Raw genomic sequence first — 8,631 nt, forward strand, 5'->3', positions numbered from 1 at the left:
GACCGGGACTCGAACTCGGGATCTCCTGCTTACATGGCAGACGCTCTATCCATCTGAGCCACCGAGGACACAGAGGATAGCGCGACTGCAGGGACTTATCTCTGGCACGCCTCCCGCGAAACTCACATTCTCAACGTACTGTCCCGCACTAAATTCGTAGTGCCCCCGCCCATTATACTCATTACTCGAGAATGTGAGTTTCGCGGGAGGCGTGCCAGAGATAGATCCGTGCAGTCGCGCTATCCTCTGTGTCCTCGATGGCTCAGATGGATAGAGCGTCTGCCATGCAAGCAGGAGATCCCGGGTTCGAGACCCGGTCGGGGCACACATTTTCATCTGTCCCCGCTGACGTATGTCAACACCTGTAAGCAGCTAAGGGTGTTCATGTCATTGTAATTTCATTCTAACGAGCTGCATGGTCACCGATGGTATCTGTTATTTCGAACAGATACCATCTTAGTATATGTGAAGTATTTGAGCTTCCGCGGTCCGCTGCCCCGCACTCTATCTGCGCTGTATCATCGTTCTCCGCCCTCCGCCGGTACCTCCCCAGCTGCGTCCGCATACCTGCGTCTCGTCCGCAGCACGCACCGTGCGCGCGGCTTTCCAATCTCTATTTTCGCTCCGCGCGTTCCCTCGGGAGCGACGCGGCCGCTGTGACGCGCGCGTGTTTTTTTCGCGGGACATCGCGATAGACACTAATAAAAACGGGCGCTGGGGCCTCTCATTTGCCGCAGAGACGACATATTGCGTCCGAGATATGAACTGTCGGCGCGGCGCTAATAAAGGACGTGCCCGGGCCGTGTGGCAGCTTATCAGCGGCTGGGCGCGCCGGGCAGGGGGTGCGCCGGCGCCGGCGCCGGCCGGGGTTAGGCTGAGTTAGAGCGCCGCAGACAAATGGCCGCCCGCGGAAACCCACTCATTTGTCCCGGGCGACTGCCGCGCCGCGCCGCGCCGCTGCAGCACCGCCAGCCGCCGGGACACGAAAATACTGGGCTCGCGGTCCTGCCGGCGCGGATAAATACCCTCCTTCTGCCTGCCCTGCTGTCAAGAGCCAGTGCTTGCGTCCGTCGTTGCACTGCGAGGAATACGCGCTACTGTTTGTAAGAAGTGAAACACTCAGAAGCAGCTGTCTGCAAAGGGGGACGTGTAGAACAGCCGGACCATAATAAGTGACTTAAATGGCAGAGAGATGGTGTGCACTTAGGCCCAACAACGCCCTCTTTCGTGTCGTCGGACAGGACGGACGGATCCTCAAAATTACGGACCAATATCCTTAACATCGGTCTGTTGCAGGATTCTCGAACATATTCTCAGTTCGAATTCAGGGCGTTACAAAAAGGTATGGTCAAACTTTCAGGAAACATTCCTCACACACAAATAAAGAAAAGATGTTATGTGGGCATGTGTCCGGAAACGCTTAATTTCCATATTAGAGCTCATTTTAGTTTCGTCAGTATGTACTGTACTTCCTCGTTTCACCGCCAGTTGGCCCAATTGAGGGAAGGTAATGTTGACTTCGGTGCTTGTGTTGACATGCGGCTCATTGCTCTACAGTACTAGCGTCAAGCACATCAATATGTAGCATCAACAGGTTAGTGTTCATCACGAACGTGGTTTTGCAGTCAGTGCAATGTTTACAAATGCGGAGTTGGCAGATGCCCATTTGGAGTATGGATTAGCACGGGGCAATAGCCGTGGCGCGGTACGTTTGTATCGAAACAGATTTCCAGAACGAAGGTGTTCCGACAGGAAGACGTTCGAAGCAATTGATCGGCGTCTTAGGGAGCACGGAACATTCCAGTCTATGACTCGCGACTAGGGAAGACCTAGAACGACGAGGACACCTGCAATGGACGAGGCAATTCTTCGTGCAGTTGACGATAACCCTAATGTCAGCGTCAGAAAGTTGCTGTTGTACAAGGTAACATTGACCACGTCACTGTATGGAGAGTGCTACGGGAGAACCAGTTGTTTCCGTACCATGTACAGCGTGTGCAGGCACTATCAGCAGCTGATTGGCCTCCACGGGTACACTTCTGCGAATGGTTCATCCAACAATGTGTCAATCCTCATTTCAATGCAAATGTTCTCTTTACGGATGAGGCTTCATTCCAACGTGATCAAATTGTAAAGTTTCACAATCAACATGTGTGGGCTGACGAGAATCCGCACGCAATTGTGCAATCACGTCATCAACACAGATTTTCTGTGAACGTTTGGGCAGGCATTGTTGGTGATGTCTTGATTGGGCCCCATGTTCTTCCACCTACGCTCAATGGAGCACGTTATCGTGATTTCATACAGGATGCTGCTAGAACACGTGCCTTTACAAGTACGACACAACATGTGGTTCATGCACGATGGAGCTCCTGCACATTTCAGTCGAAGTGTTCTTACGCTTCTCAACAACAGATTCGGTGAGCGATGGATTGGTAGAGGCGGACCAATTCCATGGCCTCCACGCTCTCCTGACCTCAACCCTCTTGACTTTCATTTATGGGGGCATTTGAAAGCTCTTACCTACGGAACCCCGGTACCAAATGTAGAGACTCTTCGTGCTCGTATTGTGGACGGCTGTGATACAATACGCCATTCTCCAGGGCTGCATAAGCGCATCAGGGATTCCATGCGACGGAGGGTGGATGCATGTATCCTCGCTAACGGAGGACATTTTGAACATTTCCAGTAACAAAGTGTTTGAAGTCACGCTGGTACGCTCTGTTGCTGTGTTTCCATTTCATGAGTAATGTGATTTGAAGAGAAGTAATAAAATGACCTCTAACATGGAAAGTAAGCGTTTCCGGACACATGCCCACATAACATATTTTCTTTCTTTGTGTGTGTGAGGAATGTTTCCTGAAAGTTTGGCCGTACCTTTTTTGTAACACCCTGTATAATGAATTTCCTTGAGACAGAGAAGATGCTGTCCATGCATCAGCACGGCTTTAGAAAGCATCGCTCCTGCGAAACGCAACTCGCCATTTTTTCACATGATACCTTGCGAACCATGGATGAAGGGTATCAGACGGATGCCGTATTCCTTGACTTCCGGAAAGCGTTTGACTCGGCGCCCACTGCAGACTCCTAACTAAGGTACGGGCATATGGGATTGGTTCCTAAGTATTTGAGTGGCTGGAAGACTTCTTGAGTAATAGGACCCAGTACGTTGTCCTCGATGGTGAGTGTTCATTGGAGGTGAGGGTATCATCTGGAGTGCCCCAGGGAAGTGTGGTAGGTCCGCTGTTGTTTTCTATCTACATAAATGATCTTTTGGGTAGGGTGGATAGCAATGTGCGGCTGTTTGCTGATGATGCTGTGGTGTACGGGAAGGTGTCGTCGTTGAGTGACTGTAGGAGGATACAAGATGACTTGGACAGGATCTGTGATTGGTGTAGAAAATGGCAGCTGACTCTAAATATAGACAAATGTAAATTAATGCAGATGAATAGGAAAAAGAATCCTGTAATATTTGACTACTCCATTAGTAGTGTAGCCCTTGACACAGTCACGTCGATTAAATATTTGGGCGTAACATTGCAGAGCGATATGAAGTGGGACAAGCATGTAATGGCAGTTGTGGGGATGGCGGATAGTCGTCTTCGGTTCATAGGTTGAATTTTGGGAAGATATGGTTCATCTGTAAAGGAGGCCGCTTATAAAACACTAATACGACCTATTCTTGAGTACTGCTCGAGCGTTTGGGATCCCTATCAGGTCGGATTGAGGGAGGACATGCAAGCAATTTAGAGACGGGCTGCTAGATTTGTTACTGGTAGGTTTGATCATCAAGCGAGTGTTACGGAAATGCTTCAGGAGCTCGGGTGGGAGTCTCTAGAGGAAAGGAGACGTTCTTTTCGTGAATCGCTACTGAGGAAACTTAGAGAACCACCATTTGAGGCTGACTGCAGTACAATTTCACTGCCGCCAACTTACATTTCGCGGAAAGACCACAAAGATAAGATAAGAGCGATTAGGGCTCGTACAGATGCATATAGGCAGTCATTTTTCCCTCGTTCTGTTTGGGAGTGGAACGGGAAGAGAAGATGCTAGTTGTGGTACGAGGTACCCTCCACCACGCACCGTATGGTGTATTGCGGAGTATGTATGTAGATGTAGATGTAGATGTTGACAACGTTTCGCAACATTCAGTCGGTGCGGAGCCATCATACAAAGTGGACGCGTTTAACTAAGTGCACGGAGGGAGTGCAAGAAACGCAGTCATGCACCATTGTGATTGTCTCCTCAGGACAGACGCACAGGTTGGAGAACCGACTTCGGAAGATGCATCGATCTCAGAAGACATGCTGATGAGTACACTTCCTACTTCCCCTACTTCAACAGTTTGTTCTCTGCAGCCTGCGCTCTGTGTTGAGAAATTGTCTCTGGAGACTGCCGACATGTGGCAGCGTCCTGATGGTTTTACACCTGGTGCTCGTTCTGTTTCTTGAGCGGACGACGTAGCGGAGAAATCGGAACCGTCTGTGAATACCGTAGGTGGGCGTTTTCCGCTGGTTATACTTCCGCTACAAAATCACAGCGATCGCTGCGGCTTTGACTGACTTGTGCGGTCTGTCTCATCTAGATACCACTGGTGGACCACATATCTCGACAGCAGGAGTGCCGGAACAACATATCGTCTAGCTATGGTCACTACCCACGGCCTACATAAACTGGTGATGCTCCACGATACACTTCGTGCGGCGGACTCAGACAACACCGTCATACAACAAGTGCATATTGATGGTTTCTTAACCCCTTTGGGTATAACCCTTTCGTCTGCCAAACGTCAGATACCGGTAGCGGTGTGGCGATCCTCATCTATGAAGTGTTACCTGTCGACGATGTCCAGTATCTACTGTCTGCGAAGACCATTGGTCTTTCTCTTTTTGGTGTCCGTATTACTAATATCTAAGTTCCCTCAGGATCGGGGAGGCGAAGGGAATGCTTCACTTCCTTTGCGAAGGCAGTGTTATCTCTTCTTGTTGGGCGAGAAGATGTACTGGTGTTTAATGAAGATCTTAATTCTATCCTACACCCAAAAAAAAATCAGCTGCCACGTCATGCGCCTTGCACAGAGCTTGCCACGCGTCGACTGTCGCCAAATTGTGGACACATGGGAACATGTTCACGGCGACTGCCCCAGTTTCGCGCACTACACCGTATATTCTTCCAGTCACCCTGATCACTATCGGATATTGCGTTCGTTGGTGGGAGAAACCTGACTGGTTGAGATTTGGCCTGTTGCTTTTTCCGATCATGTGGCGTATGTTCACACACTCACATTCGACCATAATAGTGTTTGGAATGGAAGGGGTGTTTGGAACCTGGATGTGGCACTACTGGCATCTCCCCATTGTCGGCAGCCTGAAACGTCCCTTTAGAACAATTATACATGACTGTGCTTAAACTGACACACAATATTTTTTGGCGCAACGCAATCTGACTTTCAAAAATCCCCACAAAAGAATGGCCCTGACTAACATTAACCTACACCTTTCACAAATCACTTACCTCACAAAAATCTTCGTTACTCGAACTACTGCAATACAGCGAGCGCCACTACTGCCAGCTCAATAGTGTTCAAAAGTCATAATACATATATCAGTTCATGGCATCCAGTCTTATAAATTTACTGTCTCTGTCCAAAACTCCGCCATCTCACTCCCCACAAGCCTATCGAGGCGACTTCAGATTCATGCCGCTGCAACCGTGGCGTTTAGCCGTCTAGATGGTCGCATTGGATGTCCTGCGCACAACGTGTCCTCCACTGGGCCATGATGGCGAATGGCAGGAACTTGGCATCTTGGAGGAGGCAATCCCTGAACTATTATTACAAAGTTTTAAGGGACTGTTCTACGATGCCTTTTTCTCCTGGACGATGTTCAATAGTGAACTGCACCAAAGCCCAGATCACAACCATCACGCACCATGACCTTGAAGGGATGGTGGTGCGAGGCCGCAGTTGTCACCATATGGCATTGGAACCTCCATCAATGTACCACCTTCTAGTGGACAGGCAATGACGGCGCCAGGCCGTGATTCGAACCATCACTGATGACAAAGTAAGGCAACATGACACCCCATGTGGCACCGCGCCCTTCACGTCCTTTATGCTAGGTTGTACGCCAACCACACCCATTCATCAGTCTTTTGACTCATATTTGACACAATACCAAAGGACACGGCGCTGGAAGTGGAGGCACCAGTAACAGAAGGCAAAGTCCTCCTTGATATCCCTGTCAAGTCACCTGGCCCTGATGGCAACCCCGTCGAATTTTATCGTGTTTTTCAACAACTCTTAATGCCCACGTGGATTGGTATCTGCGAAGAATTGATGTCACCTGGGGTAAGAGTCCCAATACCTTTCTGGAGGGCGTTATTGTCCCAGTGCGGGGTGCTGGACACAGATGATCATCGCTTCGTTTGAAGCCTGGCAATAGACGTCTGACTCTTGTTCCAGCGATATCTGTCATTTCTCACACATGCTGCTCCTGACAGAATAACAATGCAAATAATGTTGTTCCCGGATGACGTGTACTACCTGCAGACTCACTCTGTGAATTGGTTCTGCAGCCTTATTGTTCTATTTTTTTTCCACTGGTACGAAAAGTATTCTCGATTTTTGGACTTATGCGAACGAATGACATTGAGACATTATCCGTAATCCGAAACACAAGCAATAATTTTCCAACTTACTTTCAAGTGCTTTCTACGACCTACGACCCATTTCAAATGTCCCTGCAATAAGCAGTTGATCTGCATTATTTTTGATAGTTTGATATTATGATCTCCAACGGTATTACCCGTTATTTCGAGAAGAAATGCATGGATTTCTCCACGGCTACCAGTGGATTTCATGAACTTCGCACCACAGGTCCGGAAAAAAAGACAGACTATTAAAAAATAGAAATATAATAAAAAAAGTCTGTGTTACATCCATTTGTTACCCTTTCCTTCCTTTCCTTTCCTCCTCTCTTAGTTGAGGTAAAACTATTGGCATGGGCATAGTTTGGGGCAAACGCCTGAAGTTGTGCAGATATTTTTGTTTTTATGGTCAGTGTGTCGAGGGCAAATAGATCCCTTTTTCATATTTTCCTTATAGGATCCTTTATAATCAAGAACGTGAGGGAGGAAGAAAGACTAAGTGGTCATCACAAAAAGAGGGGGCAGGGGGGTTGGTAGAGCTCATGCCCGCGAAAGGCACACAAATAAAGAAAGAAATAAAAGTAAACTGCGTCCCATGTTTGAAACCGATTAGCGTTTTTATTAATTTTATTTTATTTTTTCGATTATCTACTTACGTCTGTAGGAGATCACTACACCAATGTTTTTCACCAAGTGAGGGAATACAAGGGCGTTATATTAACTGTAAAATTACAGTGGGGTTTAACAATATGCGTCATACATTTATTATATAATATATGTGTGTGGTATTTTCGGGGTTACAATCATTTTAAATTCTCTTATTCTTATGTTTCGTTCTTCTCTTAGTTCTTAATTCTTATACTCTATTTTTATGTTCATTCATCAGGAAGATTTGATCCATTCCCTTGGATGATACCGACCGCAGAAATAGTCGAACACCAGAAAAATCGCTTGAAGACAGGTTTGCCATCTGAATCTCTCTTGGAAAAGAAACGTCATTAACACTGCTGAAGATTTCATCCGTTCACAATAATTTTGGGGCGGCAAACAATGCATAACGGATCACTTTTTCCCAAAGCAGGCGTTCGAAACTGATGATAAGACACACTACATGAATTTCATTAAAAAAAAATTCAAATAATTTTTCCATTCATTTTTTTGTTTTTTTGTTTTTAGGTAAATAAGCACAACGTTATCTCAGTACACATTGGAAAACATCCATGTAGCAATATTTTACGGACATGGGCAGGTAAACGATAAACAAAATAAACATAATAGTGGGGTGTCGAACACTGAGCGCAAAAGTATGAATCCGCGACGCTAACGACTGTGCCTCTGCTTCGACTCGGCAGTTAACTGCCTAAAATAGCGTAATGACCAGTTTCCTCAGAACCGGTCGAATATCTACGGATATACCGAGAGAGGTGGAGCTGTGATTAGCACAATCAACTCGCATCTGCGAGGACGACAGTTCAAACCCGCGTCCGGTCATCCTGATTTAGGTTTTCCGTGATTTCCCGAAATCGCTTCAGCCAAACGCCGGGATGGTCCCTTTGGAAGGGCACAGCCGATTTCCTTGCCCATCCTTCCTCATCCGATGGCTTGGTTCAAATGGCTCTGAGAACTATGGGACTTAACTTCTGAGGTCATCAGTCCCCCAGAACTTAGAACTACTTAAACCTAACTAAACTAAGGACCTCACACACATCCATGCCCGCGGCAGGATTCGAACCTGCGACCGTAGCGGTAGTGCGGTTCCAGACTGTAGCGCCTAGAACCGCTCGGCCACCCCGGCCGGCAGCCATTGTTCCCCCATCCCCCAAATCAAACAACTAGCCAAACAATCTACGGACAATCCGAGACACATGTTCCCGGAAATCGAGTTACGGCACTTGCCGTGTTCTGTTCATTACAGCGCTTCGGGTTGTGTTAAAATGCACAGGCAATATTACGAAGGAATGACGAACGCTTGTAGCGCACTCT

At 47.5% G+C, this 8,631-nt stretch overlaps 1 non-coding gene across 1 annotated transcript; it reads left to right on the forward strand.

Annotated features, from left to right (window-relative positions):
* Positions 1-251: 251 nt before the first annotated feature.
* On the forward strand, positions 252-325 carry Trnaa-ugc (transfer RNA alanine (anticodon UGC)). The gene has a single exon. It is a non-coding gene; the product is annotated as a tRNA-Ala (tRNA).
* Positions 326-8,631: the final 8,306 nt, after the last annotated feature.

Source organism: Schistocerca serialis, chromosome 2 (genome assembly GCF_023864345.2).
Source record: "Schistocerca serialis cubense isolate TAMUIC-IGC-003099 chromosome 2, iqSchSeri2.2, whole genome shotgun sequence".
Taxonomy (NCBI): domain Eukaryota; kingdom Metazoa; phylum Arthropoda; class Insecta; order Orthoptera; family Acrididae; genus Schistocerca; species Schistocerca serialis.